The sequence below is a fragment of the Pseudopipra pipra genome, chromosome 7 (assembly GCF_036250125.1).
Source record: "Pseudopipra pipra isolate bDixPip1 chromosome 7, bDixPip1.hap1, whole genome shotgun sequence".
In the NCBI taxonomy this organism is placed as follows: domain Eukaryota; kingdom Metazoa; phylum Chordata; class Aves; order Passeriformes; family Pipridae; genus Pseudopipra; species Pseudopipra pipra.
Window position 1 is genome coordinate 6,000,786 of NC_087555.1, and position 23,692 is coordinate 6,024,477.

General features: G+C 41.9%; 1 protein-coding gene and 1 long non-coding RNA gene across 6 annotated transcripts in view; one reads left to right on the forward strand and one right to left on the reverse strand.

Moving 5' to 3' along the window:
* The window catches only part of ERBB4 (erb-b2 receptor tyrosine kinase 4), a 605,204-nt gene that overhangs the window by 289,190 nt on the left and 292,322 nt on the right, over positions 1 to 23,692 (reverse strand). The window lies entirely within an intron of this gene.
* Positions 3,196 to 9,904, forward strand: LOC135417563 (uncharacterized). Its single transcript, XR_010432107.1, has 2 exons — positions 3,196 to 3,553; positions 8,267 to 9,904. It is a non-coding gene; the product is annotated as an uncharacterized LOC135417563 (long non-coding RNA).

Consider the following 23,692-nt stretch of genomic DNA (forward strand, 5'->3'; position numbering starts at 1 on the left):
ACAGTGGATGCTTTAGTGTGAGATGCTGCTACCCAAGGGGAAAAAAAAACCACCAAAACCACTTTTGGAAAAAAAAATCATTTTCAATTTATGATTTCAAGCACATTTCTGTTTCAATTTTAGTGAGTTTGTTAGAAATAATTGTTGGAAAGGTAGAAAATAGAGAGGTACTCCTTTTTCTCAGTCTAGTAAAACTTGAGTAGAAATTCACTGTAAGGTATTAAAGATTCACAAAAGGATGACTTTGCACAACTCAAAGCAGAGAGTAGGTCAAAGGCCTCTGCAGTACATGAGCAAAATCCACTGGGGAAATGCCACAGTTCAGATGAGATCGCCTGTTTGCAAGTAACTCTGTGCTGTACAGCATATTTCAGGGTGGCACTGAAGGGACACATCATGGAAGACACCTCTGGAAGAGCTCACCATCATCAAACAGGAACAATGGCAGACAGGGAGCAGGTTTGGAAGGGTAAAGTCTAAGCACAGATGTATTAATGTACATTTTTGCACTTTTAAGTGGAATTGATCACTGAGTATTTGCAAAGATTAATCTTGAAGTTTCATTTGGAAGTGCTGGAACTATATACCAGTCTTTGATCAAAACTGCTATCCAAATCTTTTTAGCAAAATCATTGCTGAATCTTTGGGTAGGTTGAGACCTTTGTTGCCTTTAGAGGAACTGCTCAGTAACCCTCCTGCTCATATTCAGGAATTGATTGCCTGGGTTATAAAGAGAAAAAAGACCCCAAAACCCAATAACTAGAAATACTTTCTGAAAGCCCAACAGCTTAACAGAAATAAGATGTTATTACCAAAAAAAAAAAAAAAATCAAAAAAAACCCACACAAAAGCACCCCAAATGAGAAAAGTATGCTCCTGGAGAAAATAAAGTTTTCATTCTAAGGAATTGAAAGAAATGGCCTAGAAATATGCAAACGCCTTTGAAAAGTGCCATTTCAACACTCACATAGACCCCACCATCCTTAGCAGGACTTGACAGATGCTGGGGGGAATGCTCCTGCTCAGAGCTGCTCCCAAAAACAGGACCTCCACGTTCATATGTTTTTCAAAGCTCACCTAATCCCATGCCTGCAACAGCCTGAAACCGTTGTACACGTAGATAATTATGTGTGTATGCATATTTAATGGACAGAAATTGATATCACTACTTGTGTGCTTAAGTGGCTGTATGCACTTTTTCCTTCCCTTTGGCAAAGTCAATACCTTAAACAAAACACTGAAAGAAAAATTCTGCTTAGAGTAACATGCACAGACTGTAACAAACATATTGACTCCAGTCAATATCGTAATAAAAACAACCCAACAAGCAACAGCAGGCATCGAATTAAATGTGTTGTGTATGTATCATTAATAAAGGATTTTGCTTTGCTGGTTCAGGGCTTTGCCACGATTTCAGATTTACGTGTGCCTTTTAATTAGGCTTATAAAAGGTCTGTAATATGATTAACACATGTGATAGTGTACATAAGGAATGATTTCTATGCCACAAAATCTAGTGCTAGTTGTCCTTGCGAAGTCAAACACCTGTACTCAGCTGAAGCTGCTGAAATAGCTCTGGAGCTATTTCCAGACTTGCCATCTAAACAGAGCCCAGTGTCATTACAGGACTCTGATGAGAACCCAGTGAGCAGAGCTAGGTTGAGAAGTATGGTTCAGTAGCTCAGTATTAAATGTAGACCTGCATTATACCCTGGGACACTGATTCCATTATAATCAGAAGCTCTCCAGCACTTTCATGATAGCTCTTCGTCTTCTGACATTTCAGCTTAGCCAGTTTGGTCAGGAATTTGTTTTTCATCATATGCAAAAATTTCCTTAAGCTAACTTTTTTTAGCCTCTCTTCAGAATTCAGGAAACATTTAAATTATACTCATGGCTTCAATTTCTGCTCTGATATTCCAGGAATACTATGATTGCTCTAATTAATTTAAATAGATGTTTAACTTGGAATGGAGTGGAAAAAAATTTAAAAGCAGTTCCAAAACTGCATCTGAACAAGTCCTCCCTGCCAATTGTTGTCACTTGTAACCATGTTTTCTATTTTTAGGATATGTCTTATTTACTGCCAAACAGCAAGTCCACCTGAAAGGGCCCTATTTCAGCACAGTACAGAAATGACACATACACACAGAGCAGCAAATCTTCATTCCAAACTTAAAAGAAGAAAAAAAAGAAAAAGAAGAGAAGACGAAAAACAGAGAAAATTATAAAGTTTTGCTGTTGATAATTGTGAGCTGCCTAAGAAGCCCTGCACTTTGTTTGGTTTATCCAGCTGAAATAACAAATTATGGCAAGTATTTTGACAAACCAGAGGATCCCTTCCACTCCCATGACTTCCATCATTTTGTAACACTTATTTACTTGCTGCATAAACTGCCATGTTCATCCTTGCAAAACAAAATTATGAAAATAAGCCAGGGGGTTCTAATTTACTGGAACATAAAAACCTGACCAAATCTAGCAGTCTGATATATTAAGTTAGGGTTTAATTTTGGTTTTAAATTCAAATACGAATGAAAAATGCAGATTGATAACCTGTTTTGCAGGTTGGTGTGTTTTCTGACTGGTCCAGCTTAAAAAAAAGCGTACTGGGAGCACAGCAGGCATCTCAGGTTTCGACCACTCCTGGCTAACACAGTCATTTTGCCAGTCACTGCAAGTTTTGATATGATTCTTACTGAAAATGGACACCTGCCCACTTGGAGCTCACTCCAAGCCCTGCAAAGATGCCTGCTGGCTTCCATGCTGACTCACAAATCCTCACGCCAGACGGGATCAGCCAGCCTGATCTCCTCCTCTGCAACTTGTGCCAAGGGTAGGCATGATGTGAACCTCTCATCCTTTTGTACACAAGGCTGAAGGCTTTCCTCTTCAGGTATCCTGAATTCAGGTATCCTAATGCTCTATTTGAGCTGTTTTGGCTTCAGCATTAATTTGGGTTCTAAGGAGGTGAAGTGACTCACAGCAGTGGTAGCTTGAGTGTCACCTCCCAGTCTGATTCTCCTGCTAGGGCTGGAGGCTCTCACAAAAACACATTTCACATGAGTCTGTCCCTCAGAAAAGAAAAAAAGGAGACAAGGATGCAAATATCTGCATTTTATTCCCATCACCTACAACTGGAACAGAAAGAGGTAGATTAATCACCAACAGACTTAAAGCTAAAATTTTTAATTTTAACATCCAAAGCACCGTGATTTTGTGAGATTCCCCCCTAGTCCCATTACAGCATTATTTTGACTGGGAATTCCTGGACAATGTGATCTCTCCTCTCCTTGTCATCTCTCCAGCTCCTGAGATGTGACCTGTTACATGAAGAAGCCATCAAGTGAGGCAGCAACTGGCTCAGACTCCCACAGCACTGCTGCTGCTTTAGTAGATGTATTTGAGCTCCCCAAAGCTGGGTATGACAGCGGGAATGAACACACAGATTTGAAGGAGGAAAAGGCAGCACCTCACAGGCTCCCTGTGCCAAAAGGAAAAGGGACACTGCCCATCGAGCCCTCCAAGCAGACACCTGACAGTTTGAAAGTAGGTGAGGAGACACCTCTGAATATTCTAGAGACACAGGTTATTGCTCCTCCAACTGAGCCTGAGCATTAGCCCCTGGATAAGAAAGGACAAGCTTCCAGCAGGAAACAAAAGGAGTGTAGGGGGGGAAAAAGTATTAATCTAAAGCCTCACGAGCTGCTTTAAAACCCCACCAAACCAAAGGGTTCAAGTCTGATATATTTACCAGAGAAAAGCTCTTTGTCTCTCTTTTTGGACAGGAGACGAGTACTTGTGCTCCACGGTTTGCTATCCCTGGGTCCAGCACTGTTCTGCACCCTAGAAAGTGGAGCCTTGGCATGGCAGCCCATAAAACAGTCTCCTAACAGCCTCTACTAGCCCAAACATAGCCTTTTTTTTTTTTCTTAAACCTAAAAACAATTACCCTGAGATGAGAACAGACCCAGTTGAGGTGCTGCCCCAAGATGGCGGCTGCTGCTCCCCTCAGCTGTGCCGGGCAGTCCTATGGAGAGTGCAGGAGAAACTGGGCCCCAAAATGACACCAAAACCTAAACTTTTTTTTCAGAGGTTCTTTTTCAGGTGATGAACTGTAAGAATGAACTCTAGACAGCCCATTCCCTCAATTACAACTAATATTAGCTGAGCATGAAGCACTTTAAGCTCCCAACAGCAAAGCCAGAATTATCCTGTCAGCTGGGAGTAAATGGCAAGATTGTTCCATCTTAAATCATCCCTCAGTTCGAATCAAGCGAATCTGAGTGAAGTGGAGCAAAATAACAGTGAAAACTTCATCATTCTGCCCAGAACAACAGATCAATGAATGATTAGGGAAGCCAATGTTTCTCATAAACACTACAAAGGCTTCTTAACATCCATCGGGAACGCTGGGCTGTGGCGGAGGCACCAAGGAGAGCTATATTGTGGGTTTTATTTTAGCTGCACAAACGTTATTTATCCAGTTGCTGAACCTGATCTGGTAAAGCCCTTCTGCCTCAGCTGACCGGACACATGTCCCTGGCATGGCATCAGGGCAATGGAAACCTGCCACAGTGGTCAGCTCACACTTGTGGGACCCCAGACAATTAATTATCTTTTAGGATAATTTTCCCCTTTTCCATAAAAGCTATGAACATTTTGATCTACTTCAAACTCACTTGAAAGCACCAATAAACACAAGTGCGGGAGATGATGATCACCTGAAGAACAAGTGTGTTTAATTCACAAACGTTAAAAAAAATAGTACATATATTCAACAAATTCACATGAGAGACAAAGACAAAAGCCTTTGCTTTTTCATCACTATTTTACAGAGAGACAGAGGTGCTTTGGTGCCCAGGGGAAGTCAGGGTGCCATGTCAGGGTTACAAAGAAAGGTAGCTACTGGGAAAAGCTGGGGGACACACACAGGAGTTTCCACAAGGAAGGGTTTTCTCCTTCTTCCACCACAAGAAGGGATACAGAAAGGGCAAAGAACTTTAAATACACAAAGGGAATAAGGCAAGTGGACGCTTTTCATCCCATCTGTTGCAAATACAGTAATTTCTATTTTCAGGGGGTATCCATTTCACGAGGCAGCAGCGTGGCTCCTTGCACGGCTCAGCTGCCAGCAGATAACAGACGTCTCCTGACTCCAATCCAAGGAGTCAGACTGACCCTCCATCATGAACTCTGGGCTTTGTTGCATTACATTAAATCCTAACAAAGTCAGATTTTAAGTGCTACAAAGGGAAAACATTTCCTAAGTGCGTCATCCTTCTTTCCTCCCTAACAAAAGTTAACAGCAGCTAAGTCACCATTACAATAACAAACATGAATAGGCACCACCACGTTACCTCCTTCAGAAGCTTGACATCTCAAGCCGACTTGAACAGAGCATTTCACATTTTGCTTTTTGATCAATTAAAAGGTACCTGATGAGGACTGCCCAACATCCAAGTGGCCAAAACTTTTTCCAGAGGAAACAAATTTTTACTACGAGGAAAAAAACCCACAATACAGCAAAGTCAACATTTGCTTAACTTTAAATAAGTTTTCAAGACAATCATAATATCCACCTTCACAAAACTCAATCGGGCATGTTTGTGAGTGTGCTGGTAGCCATCAATTAATTTTCATTACTTGTTCATACATTTTCACCCATGCAATGCAATTCACCTGTCATTGTCATAATTAAAAAATTAATGTTTACTGAATAACTACAAAGTGGCCTCTAAGCAGCTATAGCACTTGCAATTCTAACTCTAAGGGAAACATTAATATCCAAAATGTAGAAACAGCAAGCCTATTGCAATTTATGGAGCTCAATTAGCTGTTCCATGCATTGCTCATTCAGAGTTATGAATTTTTAATGACAACGATAAACTGAGATTTTCAAAGGAGTTCAGCAGACTTATTTATGGGATTCAGGCGCATGGCTGTTGCCAGCTTCTCCCAAATCCCCATCCATAACCATGAGAAATATGTAGTGCATACTGACATTTCTCATGTCTGAGAGAACACTGCATTTAGGGACCTCAAAGCTGACACAGCACGCACGTACGGAATTTTGTTCCACAACAATCTCCTCTCTTGTCTCCTTCCATGCTGTTCATCCTTTAATTACGTCAACACTTGTGAAATTGTGATGTTAAGCCCTCCTGAGCATCAGTGGTTTTTCAGGTACTCTGCACAAGCTTCAATAAAAATCCCTCAAGTTTGAGCACACTGATCAATATCAGAACACAGCTTGTAGAAAACATTTTTCTAGGGCCTGATCCAGAAGCAGTGTATCCTAACTAGAACTGCCTTGGCAGCTGCAGAGAATTTATTGTCCAAAACACTACAGTTGCAGGTTATATTCAAACTGGTTATCAAAAAAAGAAGAATTTCTGGTAGTCTTTCAGTTTGCTTTAAGATGTTTTAAAAGCAAAGGAAGGGCTTGGATGTGATTTTGTCAAGAGTTGTACCTGAGGAGCCTTGCACTGCTGCATGCTGCAGAATGAAAATGTGATTCAGTTATTTAAGACAGCTGGTAGGAACTTTAACTCATACACTTGTCCTCACAGACTTCCAGCCTTCTTTGGTAATATGCTTACAAAACATTAATAACATCTTGAGCAGCAGACCAGTGGATTGAACACAGCATTCAATTGCCTCAACTCTGAAGCAGCAGTCAGTTAGATGCATCTTTTGTTAAGGTGGTGGAAATTTGTAAATGAAGATTTTGCTACATAATTTATAGAACCCATCTCGGGAGTTGTTGAACCAAAGCTTTGTTTTCTGAATGGCTGGTCTTTACATTTCATTATTCCAAGAGTGGGAATTTTCATACATTAAAAGAGGAGAATTAGCTGTGCAGTTATTTTTTTTATGGAGTTTGATGTACAAATCACACCATTGCATATATGAGGTAAGTTAGGCTGTGTCTAAGCTAATACACATTACAGTAGGGCCTAGGGAGGGCTTGGAGGCAAAGCAAATGCCAGTCTAGAAACCTTTAAACTGCAGATCAATGCCCAAATCTGGCATTTGGAAAGGAAGGTGATGGACAAAAACACAGGGAGCCTTTGAAATACATATCTTGACTCATTTTCTAAAGTATTGCTGGGAAAACAATGTGGGTCTTGAACAACAAAATAATAATAAACAAAATAATAAAAGAATGTGGGAATGTGAACATAAATAGAAAAATAGGTAAATAACAGGACCAAAAAACCCAATCCTTTTGCTTTCAAATTTTGAAATATAGTTTCTAAAGATGTACCCAAGTATTCTTTCTGTTGATTGAGTTCGACTTAAGCTCAGGTGTCAGCTTGCCCCACATGTCTATGCCTACTTTTCCATTAAAATTATCGTCTGAAGAGAGAAATTGAGCAGGCTTACATCAGTATCTGAGTGTCTTCCCAATATTTTCAGTCTAAAACATAATTCTTTTGTTTGTGTATCTGCTTAGAAGTCTTTGCTTAAACTTTTAGGTGCCCAGCCTGGCTGAGTGCACACAATAAGTCCTAAACTGTTTATGTTGAGCACAAGGATGACCTAGACAAAGTCTGCACTCTCTAACAATCTTCACAGCCAACATCTCTCTGTCCTGACGAAAGCTATGGATGAGTACATGTTTAGCAAGTCAATAAGAATTTTGACATTACACTGTAATACCTGATTGGTCTTCAACATATTTGCAGAGTAGTTTCCAGGAGAGTTTATTGTATCATCTCCCAAGGGAAAACTTAGTCGTAAATTAGATTGGAAAGACTAAAATGAGGGCATTATTCTGTCACAAAATGCTTTCGCATTTGGGCTATTTAGTAGTAGCTACATTTTGCAGGCACTCAAAGCATATCAGCTTATAGCTTGCCCAGTTACAGAATTTCCAGCGGGAGAGACTGATGCCTTTTACTTTCTCTGCTTTTGGGAGCTTCAATCAAGTAAATCATAGTTTCTTTCCAGGCAACATAAAATTGCACAAACTGCTACTTCATAAACTAAATAATATCAACACTCTGGAAGGATTTTAGAAAAGCAATAACCATGTGAAAAGACATCCCCTTTTACCAATTTCACTCAGACAGCCATAGCCCGTGAGAAGCTGTGAGCGCATCTTGGGATGCTTTCCCTAGGAAAGTGCAAGCAAGGGCTGTCTTGTCAAACTGATGCCTGAAACCACTTTAGAGAGGCAGTGAGGGCAAGCAGCAGCACAAGGTCTGCAATGGGATGTCTGCATCCAATATCAGTTTTGACATTTCTTTTTTATAGTTAGACAGCGGAGTCCTTGGAGCAGAGGTGCTCTCCTAACAACGCATGGAGCCGTGACTCGAGTTGTTACCTTCACTGCACAATGCTTCACGGTCATATTTACACAAAGTGCTGGCTGCACTGCCCCAGGCATCTTGAGATGTCAGTGGACTGAATCAAAGCAGTGTATTTATTTTGGCAAAACAAGATATCACGTACCAAAGAAGAAAAGAGCATTCCATCCCTCGCTGTTCCTATTTGTGATAAAGCCCCATCACATTTTTGCTTGTGTCTAAGCTGAACTAAGTCTTGGGAGGCTAGTTACTTGGTCCTTTGGTTCATGAGACTGGTCAGAGCACATCAGGGAACTCATCCATCCATGTCCAAGTCTTCCCAAGGAGAGAAAATGGAAGAAAGACAAGAGGAGGAGAAGGAAGTGGAGGAGGAAGACTGATGCTCAGCCTCTCACAGCTCAGAAGCACTTCCAGCTTCTCCAGCTTGCACGCAGTGTGAGACAGCAAGTGGATCAAGAGGAACAAAATACACAGGAAACAAAAAGGAGAGGTAAAGAAGGATGTCTTTCCCATAGTGGTTATGAAAGATCAAACATCTGATCAGAAGTCAAATGGAAGAGTACACATGACAAATGCAGTGCAGGCTGTAATGGTGCCCAGAATTACAAACCATGGTAAGCAAACTGCCTGTGAAGGTCCTAGGAATGTTTTGTGGTCATTTAACAGAAGAATGAAGTTTTATTTGTTCATTTGATGTATGATGAGTAACAGGCTTTGTACATCAGACATTGTGATTTCTTTTTTCCTAGTACACAGCCAGGCTAGTTGGTAGAAATTATGGGAAAATCTGTAGTCAGATAAATTAAATGCGTTAATTAAAATTTCTTCACCCTCTCCTAGGGAAGCAATGGGAGCCCTCAGTTGGTATAATTCCCATTCCTGAGAGCAATGCAGAATGAATTAAACATCCCAGAGATCTGGTACAGAGGTGGAGCTGAACAACAGGATTTTTCTATTTTTCTATTCAAAGTGCAGGTGAAGGTGCCAGGCCACTCCTGAAAGCAAAAGGCTGTTTCTATTTCTGGATGCAGGAACTGACTACACATACTGAAAATATGTTAACCTTGCCAAATTTCAACTCAACATTCTCACTCTTCATTCTCACAAGAAGCAAATCTCTGGCTATCCAACCCTGAAAGAGCAGTTTATTTATTTTTGGAGAGCTTTGCTTTTCTTTCCCAAGATAATACTTTCCTAAAAACAGACTTCCAGTTTGTTTCATATGTGCAACAACCACTCTTTAATGAGCATTTTCAAAGCATTTCTCGGGAGGAACTAACTTTATTGGCACTCTAGGACATTTTTGCACATAGAAATTAGTGAATATTGCTGTTGTTAACTCTCTGGTTTCACTGAAGAGGAGAATTTCCATCCAAATATTGGATTTTAGGAACTCTTATTTCTAGCTGAGCATATATAAATACAACATCTGAGCTCAACATCACACCTACCTACTGAAACTATTTCAGCCTTTGTAACTCTAATCTCTTCAAGAATAGAAACCTTGGAGAGATTCATTAATTGCTGGCTTTTGATTAGGTTTATTTCCATTAAAATAAAAAATTAAAAGGCTTTTTGTTGTTTTTAAAGTTGCGGGTTTGATTTATTTATCTAGAAGCTGGAGAATAACTCTGTTATTCAGGGTTTAATAGATTGTTAAAGTCTCCATCAGGGAGAGATTCATAATTTATAAGATGTGAGCAATTAGTAAATGCATCTGATTTTCAAATTCAGAGGTATGCTTCAGGAAAGACATGTGAACTCCAGATTTTAAGATTATGCAGAATGCCAGCAATTAGGAAAACAACCTTTCATCTGCAGTGACTAACTAACCCTAAAGTAAGATTTTCCTCTGAATTAATTCCACTACTTTTCTTCAACGGGGCATGTTCAAAACTCCTCCCACTCATTGCATTTTCTGTGTGGTTTCTGAACTGAGGGGGACGCACAATCTTACAGGAGATGAGAGCTTTTTTTGTCATGTCCAGAATGAACAGACACCTTAAATAGACCATTGTTCCTACATGCAAATATGGCACCAATGAAAAAATGGTGGTTTCCTCAACGTGCACAAACATCTTTGAATTATAGGTGGGTTTATGGAGGGAGGTGTTGGAAAAGTTGTACAGAGAATTATTTCTCTCTTTTCCAGGAACAAAACCATAAAATATGGTTTGCTCTCGACATAAAATTCTAAAAAGGTTAAGAATTAAGGTTTTAGCAGAAATGGTAATTTTGTGACAAGAAATGACAGTGTACAGGGCAAGAGATCAGAGAGAAAAGACGAAAAGGTTGCAATCAGGAGTGGGGAAGGACAGAATGCATCTCTTCTAACACAAGGCAGATCCAGGCACCCATCATTCTGGTATTATCTAATTTCTGACTGCCTGAGTTTGCAACCTTACTGCTTTATTTTTATATCATTTTGTTCTTTTTTTAGAGGGAGTATGGCAGAAAAAGTATCTGTACAAGATATAATTTCTTCCAGTACCCATCACCAGCAAATGATTGGACAAGCCATCTTTTGCCAATGACTTAATTAGAGGAAACTTCTATATTTAATAATGTTCCTTAATGTACTGAGCCCCACACAATAGCTTATTGAAGGAAAAAAAGCAGAGTGATTATTTTCATAGCTAAGGATGGAAGAAAGGTTCAGTCATTAAAGTCATCACAGAAACAATGTTATTAACTATACAGGAATAATCTCAAAGGAGTTCTGAGCTGATTGACAGTGATAAAATAATGCAGGAAGCTAAAAAAAGGGCCTCTCTCCTCACCTGTTTTTATTAATACCCTTATTACCTTTCCCTGAAAGACAGCTTTTCAAGAGCTATTATTGTGCTTAATATTAAATAAAATTAAGCATGGCAGATTGTCAGTTATGTCTTCTGAACTCCTAAACAGAGAGAAGGTGGTCACCAGTGCACCCCTCAGCTAGGATGTGCCCTCCCTCTGGAGCAGACCACTGGCCAGACCCCCAATATTCAGAGATATAAGGAAAGAAAAGGCTGCTCAAGAGAGGGAGAAAAGGGAGCGCTCAAGGATGCAACTACTTCAGAAGGCCAGCAATGGTATTTCATAGATATTAATTACTTTACAGTCTGTAAACCCTACAGAAAGTGCCAGCTGCTGTGAGCCAGGACCCTCAAAGGTCAGATTATCATGAAATCGTTACAGGAGAGGCTGCTTTTACTTAGCATATAATTGCTAAACCTAAGCACACTCCATAGAACCAATAGGAAAATGAATTATTTAAGTACTCTTCTTTTAATAAATAGTATTACCATTTTAATTGCACCAGTATTAATTTAACTCTAAAAAGTGCCCGAGGATTTTGCAGACTCTCGAGTTTTCAGAAATTTCAGAACTTCTGAACTACATATATGTGTGAGTATAGCTACATCTAGCTTTTTCACGCATTTACAAATACACATATATGCTTTTAAAAGGTGTATGTGCATGTGTGTTTGCATTCCTCCAGAATTTCTTGTCTTTAGGTGCGCATATAGCTATATGTAGCTTTTTACATATTTACAAATACACACATATGCTTCAAGAAAGTGTGCATGCAACCCTTGGGTAATTTCCTCGTGGCATGCTGCAGTGAGATAAGGCAAAAATTCTAGCTCAAATGACAGGTTTTTCTCAGCTGAGCAAAACCAGTTCTCATTCTCCCAGCACCCAGCCTGACTTGAAGGCTCGATTGGCAGGTATAGCATCAGGCTGAAGCTGCAGGTATTTCTGGCTCCAAAGGACTTTTCTTTTTAGCCAATTCTCTTCTACGTGTACCAACCAGTGCTTTTGAGAGCCAGTCAGGAAAACAGCAGACAGCAGGTCAAGGGGCATTTTCCTCCCGGAGATGGAGCACACAGCCTGCATACTCAGCATCAGCTCCCCCGTACCCACACATTTCCTGGAGTTCTACACATTTCCAAATATTGCAGCCAGACAGCTACTCCTTCCATATTGCTCCACTGCCTGCTCACCCAATAATTCTTCTCCTCCCTCTTTTCTCACCTGGCACTAAGCAGAAGAGACACTTGGACTTGGAACAGCTCATTATTCCCAGCTGCTCTGAATTTCAGTTACTTTCTTGCACTGTCCCACAGGTTGAGGGCTCCGTTTGCCCTTCTTTCTGATCCAGTCTTCCCGATCTGAGAATTCCCTATCAGATGCACTAAACACACCTTTCAGGCCTCAGAAACATCTTACTGAATGAATAAATCAATTCACTTTCATTAATACAACAATTTCACTTACTGAAGAAACTTGTTTTGTCAACAATAAATTGGACAGTATAAGTCCTGATCCTTTGACGTCAATAAGCATCATTTCACAGGCTTTGAATCATGTCCTTAATTGGGCAGGGCATGCCCACCCCCAAAATCATTTGGTCATACAACAACCCTGCATAGGGGTTTACAGGATGTCTCAAAACCAGCCTTTTCTGTCCCTAAAGCCCATGAGATGCAACAGACCTGTTAAGTGCAGAGCACACCAAACATACTTCAGCATTTGGAATGGCACCTGGGGTTGTCTGCTCACTTGGAATATTGTGTGTGTGTGAGAGCTGGCACACACAGCACACACATTGTGCTCTGCAAGTCCCACAGGCCAGCAGCAGAAGTGGCTCATGTTTAGATCTGTGAGTCACAGACGCAGGAAGATATTTACAGTATTTTTCCTAATGGGTTTCCATGGATGACTAACCTTTCAGCTGAATTCTTTAAGCATCCTACTTTCCCCATGTCTGTTACAGTACTTTTCTATCCCTACTTGACCCTGCCAGCCCATGAATATTTGATACTAAATTAAAGCATTACAAACCAAGAGATAAATTCTATCCGGGGTGCAGCCCTTGCAGAGCTTAATTACATTTGGTGGTGTGAATGTTAAAAGACCTGACACTGCAACAGCTTTGGGCTTTGGCTTCTGTTGAACCAGAGCTTGAGAAAGAAGGGAACTGTCACCTGCCCAAGTCTTTTGAAAAGCCAAGGGGTTTTATTTCATTTGGCATTTAAGTGTGTGCTGGCACTGTCCTTTAGTTCAAATTGCTCTCAGGTACCAACAATAATTAATAGACCATTTGAGCTTTTGTTTTGTACATTAAACAAGCCAAGCTCAGCTCTTTTCTCTCCTCTTTAGAGACTCTATTCCCCTTCCACCAGCTCAGTAGTTCATCTCTCTGCTTCGCTAGTCCCCAAGAGAGGATTTAGCAAATTTTCCTTTGCCTTCATAAAATAGCTAGCTTTCTTCCCCTCTCCTGTGCATTTAAGCTGTAAGCTTTCCAGAAAAAGGAAGGGTCTGTGTCATACAATGCCCTTACACTGTGCAATGGAATTCTTAACTGAAATGAAGTTGGAAAGTCAAGAGTAAAACACAAATTATCAGCAGTTACAGAGAGACAGACATGATCTTTGCAAGTCAACGCTAAGAGTTAAGTCAAAAGAGCTGAAAAGTTGCTGTTCTATGTAAGCATTTCTTTCAAATCACTCGTTCAAACAGCCGATGGTAATGTCTGCACAACCTGCACTACACACCACAGCAATTCTGCCATTTCCAGTGAAGATTCATTGGCCTACCCATTTTTTTTTCTTTCCAGCAATTCACTTTTTGCTCACTTTTTAGCCCAAAGACTAAAATTAATCTGTGTCACTAGCACATAAAATCAGAAGGCACTCCCCTGTCTCTACAGATCATCACAGCCGTGGCACTCTAATGCTTTCCTTTACCAGAATATTGACCAGAACAGAACCGATGACTACATGGGACTCCAATAACACAAATGACTGCAAGTCACAGCAAACTTCAGGGAACAAAAAACTGATCCTCTGGCTCTCAACGCAGAATTGGGTCTAAGGGACAACATTTGCCAGAGAAACTTCACTGTCATGGCCTTTACCATCCTCACTGCATCAGAGTGATGATACAGGTGTGAGATGAAGATCTGGGAGCTTATTTCTCATGTCACTTCACATGTTGGTGTTTCTAGTAACAAGCCAAACTGCATTTTCCTTTTCTATCGGTCAAAGTTAACTCACAGGACACTTACAAATTAATGTGTCCTTTGTTTTGGCTGTTCTTGACGAGATTTGTAACTAAAGCTGAATCCACTAAACCGGAATTTCATTCCCCCCACTCTCCAACAGGCCAAAAAGTGGGGGGGAGACACCTGAGGCCAAATTCACCTAATTGTTCCACAATAAATCCTTACGTTTAATCACAGGCTGCTTCACAGAACTCCCAATAGTTTTATTTCATTATCTTCATGGTATGTCCTTTCACAGAACTGAAAGTATTCCTCCACTCTTATCTTTGCCAGCAAGCCATCCTTTTCAGCCTGCAGGACACCTGAGGAGTGGGACCAGCTAGAACAGATGAAGGGATTGCACATGCGTGCCCACAGAGGGCAGGGCTACAGAACAGGTGGATGGACAAAAAGGTCTGCCTACTTGCACAGCTCCTCACAACAGGTATTTTCCTTCTAGGAAAGTTATGCTGGGATTAATTTCAACTGTACCAACAACACTAAATGTCTATTTCAATATTAGCAATTATGTGACAAGCCAAGTAGAAGGAAATATTTTCTTTTCAGAGAAGCAAACAGGCTCAGGACTGATCTGGAGAGCTCCTGAAGTGCAGCATGAAGATCAGGAACTCCCTTTCATGTCCCCATCAGCTTTGCTGTGCTTATCACAGCAGTAGCCACCTTCCCCTCAGTGGTGCCCATCTTCCTCAGCAGAGGCTCGGCCTTGGTTCAGGCAGGAGGACAAGGAACCATATTAAGGCCAGCTACAGCCTGGAGACCCCAGCTGAGGCTGTCACCAAGGGGTTTGAAAACTAAACATTATCCACAGCATAGCACACTGCATTGTGGGGGATCATAACCAAACAGGCCCCTGAAGCAGTTCAGGATGGATGATGAAATTTTGCTATGGGTCAAGGCCTTAATAAATTGATGGAGCCATAAGCTCTTCCTTGGAGGCTTGTTCAGAGCCTGACTACAGTATGACCAGCTCTGGAAATTACTACACAGCATTCAGTTCTCTAAACATCCTAATCACTAAGCATCAGGTGACAGTGGTAAATGATTGGCATTCTAAATTGCTCTCTGTTCCCTGGCTCCCTATGCTTGCCATATTCGGTGTGTTCATGAATTTTTGGAGACAAACTACATAATTTGGCAACTGCCAAGGAGGTTTAGCAAGCATGAACACACACTCTTAGAAAGACAGTGTTAACACCACGCATGTGTCTTCATCTTTTACAGCTGCTGACTGCCTTTCCTCTGCCCTGCTTTTCCAAGCTTTAGTAGGAAACTCTCCAGCAGTTGCTGAAGGGCTCATCATACACATGGCAGACAAATACTCTTCCTGCTCTTCATGTTCTGAATGAACTTTTCTCCTTGAACCACAACACTTGGCTAATCAGCATAATTTACATTTCCATATATATAACATTTGCTATTTCTGAGGCACAGCAAAGAAAGCAACTTTTCATCAAAACTACTTATGTACACAAGAAAGCTCAGCACAAGGAAGGCAGGGTGGAGTAAGGAGAGAGGGAAAGAGCGCTGCCTTCTAGGTGGGTAAAAACGCTGACATGACAAATCTTCCCCCTTTAATCAACTTAATTTTCCTTCTTGAACACTCATGATGACAAACTACCTGAACTGGAGCGGCCTGGGAGCTGATACACCTCAGCATCCACCACAGTAAATTATTGCTTGGCTATGCTGATGGAGACAGAGAGAGGTGATAGTGTTCCATAACAAAGGATAAATGGTAATATCCACCATTTCTTAACACTCTGCAGCCAAGCTGCTTGTACAGAGTGCTTAGATTAGGAAGTCAGTACTATTAAAATAAAATGGCTCTCTCCCTTTTTTTATTTTCTCCCTAAGGTGAACAATGACTATAAAAAAGCCATATATTTCCTAATAAATACTAAGCTGTGCTAGAATCAGATAACTGAGTTTATGCTAAATTCTAAAATGCATTTTTTTGGAAACAAATAGTCATTCAGATATCAATAAACATTGTGCACTTTATCATCATCCCGCTGGGTTTTCAGCTGGCAAAAGAGCTGTTTATGTTATGTATCTCCAATTCCCGACTTCTCAGTATCCCGCTGCTGCTATCCCCACCCTCTCCTCATCTCAGAGGTGCACGGTGTTGCTACTGACACAGCTCTCCTCCTTTGTACTTTTCTTCTCTATCACTAACCAGGTAAGCTTCTGCTCACCACACCACGGATGCAGGCTGGGGACAAAGTATGTGAGACTAGGAACAGTTCCTAGAGTCCCGAAAATAGTGATATAACTAGTGGGGACTCCACGACATGGTTCCACTTTGGCAACTCTGGATTTAATTACACACCCCAGAAGGACACAGCCTTTTGCATACACATGAAATGCAGCACACAGCCTTTTACTAGAGGTCTGTAACTACAGCAAGATGCCAAACACGGTTCAGGGAGTAGGGCACAAGGAAAGGAGGAGGTCACGCTCATGCAATATCGAAGTAGCAAATGAGAGCCAGGGAGCGAGATCCCTCCAGTCTGTACCGCTGCACTGAAGTCAGCACAAGAAATAGGGTGCCGTGAAAATGTTGATTAAAAGCAGCACATCACTTCTCTTCCTCAAAAAAACCCCTGATGCTCACTGAGAGTAAGCTGAGAATCTGCTTGTTTTCATAATGCAGGTGATCAGCAGGGGGAAGGTGCTGGAAAACCTGCTTTGATCCTCTGCTGTGTCCATAGTGAGCATCCTTTGAAGTCGGCAGCTACCCTGGCAATCCCCAGATGAGACACTGTCCAGCACACCTCTCACTTCACACCACACACAAGCTGTGACAACTCCCTTCCTACCACCTTCAACTCTCCCAAATCTCAGCACAGCAGCTTCCGACAAACCCAGAAGAGGATTGTATCAGCTTCCTTTCAGGGACCACTCAATCCTCTTAATGGAGGAGAAAGGTTGCTGCTCACTGACACAAGCCAGCTGCTTTCCACCAGCCCTCTCGAGACACTGGTGCCAGGTAGGTCCTGTGACAGAGCTCTGCCATCCACGGTTCCTGCACAGGAAATAATTCCCTGAGCAGCCAACACATCAAGCAGCTCTCACCCCCAATCCTGATCAAACACAGCTGAAAGGGCTGTGTTTGACACTGTCTGGCACTGTCACAGCTCCTGCACAGCCAGGTAACCACAGGCATTTATTGGATTTTTTTCACTTGGCTACATGTTATTAGAACAGCACAAAGTGCTGTTGCTTCCATCGTTTCATAATCATATTTCTTTTCCCTGAAAAGGTCCAAGTCCTAGGCATTTCAGCTATTGCTAGTTTTGTGGCATTGGCCTTTGCCCCTCCTCCTGAAGCCTGTCTGTGAGTGAACATTAGCTCACAAGCTGCAGTTCAACATTGACTCTAACACAGCTCTGTGAGCTTGAATGTCGGGATCAGGGCTGCCCGGGGCTGGGTTTGCAAGGCACACCCAACACCCTGCAGCCTGGTAGTACACACCTGTCACCACAACACTTGGCTGTCTTAGGAGCCAGGAACATGAAATTCCTAACAGCACTCATCATTTCCTTGCTAAGTAGGTACAAAATCACAGGGAGCCTCCACACAGAGCAGCACCGGAGCAAGTGTTGTCAGTGATGCTGACACAGCTACATTCAACTCCTCAGAGTCCTCAGATTCAGATAACTCCTAGTTAAACTTGCAGGTTCCCCATTTCAGTAGATATTATGGTTGTTTACTAGGTACTATAACACAAAGCAAAAATCCTACCCTTCTCTGGCATTTATTTCATTTAAACAAGATACTTAAACTTCCCTCCTTACATTACTCCCCTCATCTGCCATAACTAGCCTCTTCCCTGAGTGGCACAAGGACAGATAAGGAGAGCTGTACCTGACTCAAGTTTGCTTGAAACTAGAAAATGACAGCTGAAAAGGAAGGCGACTGAGTAACAGAAACCTGTCTGTGAAGGGACTGAGTAAGGGAGACAGAACTAAAGAAACAGTGAGTTTATCTACCCATTTACCTTCTTCCTCCTCATATTCAAGCCAGAAGCCAGCTGGAACTAGCTGACTCAAGCTCACTTATGATTCTGATCACCAGCTTGGAGTGAATTTTAAGCATTGCAGACACCACACTAATGATGTAGGAACCATTAAATCAAATCTCCTTGGACAATGAGGATGAGCAATCCTGGAAAACTACCAAAACCAGGTGTAGATGACCCGAGTCAGGACTTTGAACAAACGGCAATGTTCATAGTGATGAGATTACATGATGAAGATCATCCAACTCTTTCTCCAGAGGCTTCAGACAGCAGAAAGCTGGAGAAACAAGGCAGAGCAAGGAGGAGGAAGACTCCAAAGACAACAGGCCCCTGCCTTAAACATGCTCTGGAGCAGTGAAGGGACAGTGGCTGGACATACTTTCAGTATCCTGGGTTCTGATGAAACAGAATAAACCCTAGGACAGGAGTGGCCCAAGGATTCAGAGTGTCCCCAGTCCTTCACTTAAGGCCATGGGCCCAGGAGGGAAAGATAAAACCATTGCAGCTGAAGAGGACACAACACAAGAACCCAACATTTTCCAGGAGCCAAAGGTGGAGACAGAGAAGGCACCAGCTTTGGAACCGAAATGTCAATGCAACAACCAAATGATCACTTCCAGTCTATGCCTGGCACTTCCATTCCTCAAACACTAGACTCAGATACATTCAAAAAGCAATGACTATAAAAAATGTCAGCGTGATTGACTGACCAGAAAAACATAAATAAAAGAGCCCTAAATTGCATCATTTGGGTAAATATGTATTTATACAGTTTGGAAAGAAAAGCCTTGTTATTCAACTGTTGGACAGCAGCAGCGACATAGGAGCTGTTCTGGTTTATAATGCAAATCATGTAATTTGGGACATGCATTATGGGCATTAAAAATGCAAAGTAAGATCCATGTGAAATGCTGTTAATTTGCAGTAGCCACTTTTCAAAGTATAATTTCTCAGGCATTTACATATTTTTTCAGTAAAAAAAAATAAATTAAACACTATTTAGAACATTTGCCATATCTCGTTTGTTGGATCAAGACACTTTTGAGCTACAGAAACAGAAAAATGGCAATAGAAACTGGTAAATTACTGATTTCCTTCTTTTTTTAAAAATCAAATATAAATTAAATATAGGATTCTCATATTTCTAATAGGCCAAACATTTTTAATTACAAACAATCTGATCTCAATTGAATTATATTATCATCTTTGCCAATTCCCGGCCCCTGGAAGAGTATTTATGCTGAGAAAGAGAGGCACGAATCATCCAACAGCAAGAAACTCCAATCTGAAGCAGAGCTGTGCTCTGTGGGTCAGTCCCACACAAGCTGAGCCTTGAGCAGGGATCAAGAGGGACAAAGGTCTGGTTTTGACCTCAATAATAGGAGGGCTCAACTGGCCCAAGTGGGAGCCTCACAGCTGCTCCAAACCTTTGCTGTAATTCTGCATGTTTCAGCTCCCTTCCTCTTGCTCCAAGTGCCCCCCTGAAGGATCTTCCAAGGAAGATGGCCAGGAGGTGCACACATTCATGACATCTGGTTGCTGCACGTTTCTCCTATAGTTACCTCAAGAACCTGTGCGAGACTTTCCATGCCAGGGACTGCCCTCACTGCTGTGTCTCCTAGAGAGAGAGCTGTCTTCTCCCTTCCTCCTGAATTGGCAGATTTAATCCCTGATTTGCAGATCCTTAGAAATATCACAGAGATTCTTCTTGGGACTCCAGAGGATGACTCCGTGCTTCTCCCTGCAATGCCATATTTCCCAGGCTACTCTCCCTGCTCTCAGGAGTGAGCCTGAAGCTGGGGTATGCTCCCCCAGCAAAGCATCTTGCTGCCACAGCAAGGGAAGGGGTATCCAGAGAAAACAAAGGACAAGTAAATGAAAATAGCATGTTTCCCCTGGAGTGCCACTCCAGGCAACATGGTACTTGGGGGAATATAAACTTAAACTGCCACAAAATGCAAAAACTATTTATATATAAAGTTAGAAACTGAGATTTTATTTTCAGGTATTTTTCTTTGTTTTTATTTTCCTGGAATTGCTCCCAGATGCCCACTTGAACAAGCTGGCACTCAGGCCCAGGCTGCTCTCAGTTGGGAGCATCCTTCTTCCTTCAGGAACTAAAGGTCTGTTGACACCCAGGTTCCCCCTGCAGTCACAAGCAGCCAAAGGCTGGGAGTTCTGTGCATGGTATTAATTCCCAGAGCTGAGCTAGAGCAAGGAAACAGGATCTTTGGGTTCCAGTTGGGTCTGAGCCCTAACCCCAGCTCTGCTGCAGCAGAGTCCGTGTATAACCCACGGCTAGACATTTTGGCACATGCTCCAATTGCTCCTTTCTAATCCAAACCCCATCATACGCACTGGGGAGCAGGCAAATCCACAGGCTCTAACAGTGTTTGGATCATGCCCAGCAATACTTGGTAGCACTCCTGGAGGTTATCACACTGAAAGTATTATTTAAACCTGGCTTCTGTATTATTTTCCCAGCGGCAAGGCAAACAATAACCCTTGAAGTGGTGAAGCCAAGCCACAGTCTTTGTCAGATTAACCCTCCTAGAGGCCCTCTAAAATCAATTGCAAATGTTGGCTCTGAAGGACCAGGCAGATAAAACTTCTACCCACTCCCCTAACTTTCATTTCAAGTTGCAAAACCAATCCACAGTCCCATTACAAATCAGATCTGAAAAATGTTGCTTGATTATTTTTTAAAGAGCTCAAACTAGGTCACCAAAAATAGAGTCTCTAATGGGCTAAATGCGGAAAATGACTGCTCAAAATTAACAAGTTCCTGGGCTCCAGGACTACACAAAAGCTCTTTGAGTAGATTGCTTGCAACTACACAAACTGTATCCTCTGCCACACATGGCAAAAACCCAGCCTGCCAGATGCTAAGCGATCATTTGTGCAAAGTGTAAAGTAGTTTTCAAAAAACCATAAAGGGATTTTTATTCTTAGAAAATATCTCTCCAGCTTCTTTTCCCTTCATTAGGAAGTGCTTTATAAATGCGGCTCCCGAGACTGGCCAGCTGAGCCACCTCAAAGCACAGCCTTTCAGCTCCTGTTGCTGCTCTCAGACTGCTCCCAAACATGTAGCAGGGAAGAGCATTTGGCCCTTGGACTAACAGACCCACCGTAAGGTTTCCATAAAAAAATTCCCCTTCATAGGCAACAACAGGAAATGGACACAGAACAGTTTTGCTCGGTAGCTCTGATCAGAAGCCTTCTGAACGGCCACTCTGAAAGCCACGTGAGAATCAGAAGGCAGAGGAATATTTGCTGTACTGTCAAAACCAGGATGCCCTCAGCAGACATGTCCTCCAGCCAGTGACCATGATCCATTACACAGGGGCTGTGGCATCAACACTCACAGCTTCTCCATAATTTACAACAATGCACATGCAAAGCCCAGGATCTTGGGGATTATAGGAAACGTGCTGGTATTTCTGAGAGCCACTATTTGATCACACACGCACCAAAAGCAGCGGGTAAACCCTAGACAAATAGCAGGTCCAAAGAGTACCTACCCTGGGCACCACACACTGTCATACCCCCTCTCCCAAACCCAAAGAATAGCCAGTATACCTCCTCAGCTCCCAGCAGCACTGCCTGTGGCCTCATGCTTCAACTCAGCATTATTTTGAAGGGAGATAAAACACCTGTAGCTTTTCTGGATTGCTTTTCTCAAACCTAATTAGACTTAATGTAGAAAACTATGGTAAGGACTCTCAAAGTCATGTTGTGTAAAGCTCTGATAATAAGGAAAAAAACCTATTATGTCCCCCATTTGCTTTCTCGAAAGAATCTTCCATTTCTGAGCAAACATTTTCAAGGATAAAAAGAAGTTCTGCCATATTTAAGAAAATAGAGAAAACATTCTTTTGTAAAGTACACACAGGCCCTGGTAGTAAGCAGTTCTGCTCATATTTTGGACGTGAGTCACCATCTGCACAAAGATCATAAAAACCTCATCAAGGACAAGGACAGTCTTTTTTTCAGAGGAGGCTAGTTTAGACATACATTTTTGAGACACTGAAGTGAGAAAATGCCTGAAAGGCAGGAGGCTGAAGTGGTTCTTCATAGCCCTACATTCTCCAAATGGTTAGTCAGAACATTTAATCTCTGCCCATCTACTCTCTGTAACATGAGAATTTTGCTTAACACCCAAGCCCTTTGGATGAGTGATGCTTCAGTACATGCCAAGCAGGATCCTGACTCCTCTGCAGCAACCCACTGTCACCTGCATCAGGAATGTGACTTGGAGATTTTTCAAGACTGTGTTTACTCAAGAACACTAACAGGGAGGATTTGGTGTCCTCTGCTTTTTATTTTTGCTGCACATGCCTACTGAATTGCATCTCTCACAGAAATGTCACTTTCCTGCAGACAGACTGACCTTTGAAAAAACTGAAGCATTAAAAAAAATTTAAAAAAAAATCCATAATTGAAGCCCAGCCACACGTGAGAGAGAACTCACTCCATCTCTTCAGATTGTCCACCCACACAGTGAGCACCTTACTGCACTCATCCTCTTACATCACACTACACGACGTGATGGAACAACACATCAATAATAACGTAGTGTGAAGTGTAAAACAAAATTAGAAAGCTCTAAACATAACTTTCCTTGAAAAGTTGCTTTGTCTTTTGGGGTTTTTTTGTTGCCTTTTTTTGTTTGTTTGTTTGGTTTTTTTCAGGGTATCAAGACATGGAGATGTTTCCCACTTCTGGGTCAGTGACATAAAAACAACCTGTATAAGCAAGGAGTACAGTGTGGTGTTCTCTGATCTCAGCTCAGGGGTGGCAATGAAGTGACAGACTGTGGTGATACCCAAGGGTGAGTCCAAACTAACCTGCTTATTAACAGCCTTTGGTCCATCTCAGGATGGACAAGAAGGAAGGCACATATCATCATCCTATGCCTGCTGCTTGCTGTGCAATGGCCCTACTGGACATGAGGAGAACTGTGGTACAGCAGCTGCTGCTGGTCCAGCCTTTTCCACCTGGCAGTGGAAAAGGGACAGGGATGTAGGCAGGTAGGATTTACTTTGGTCTTCTTATAAGATCTGTGGAATTAGAAAGGCACTGAAAATAACACAGTTTTGCTACTGGTTTTAAGGCCCATCACTAAAATTCATGCCAGTCAGCTCACACTGCAATCTTGTTTTTAAGAGCTCAATAGAAACACTGTGTTATTAAAATTATATGGGTATGTTTTACACTGGTATGTTCACACATTTTTCCTTCAATCCCTTCAGCATAGTCAGCTGCCTGGCACTGCACAGCGTGTAGGAGTCCGGACAGGCTTTC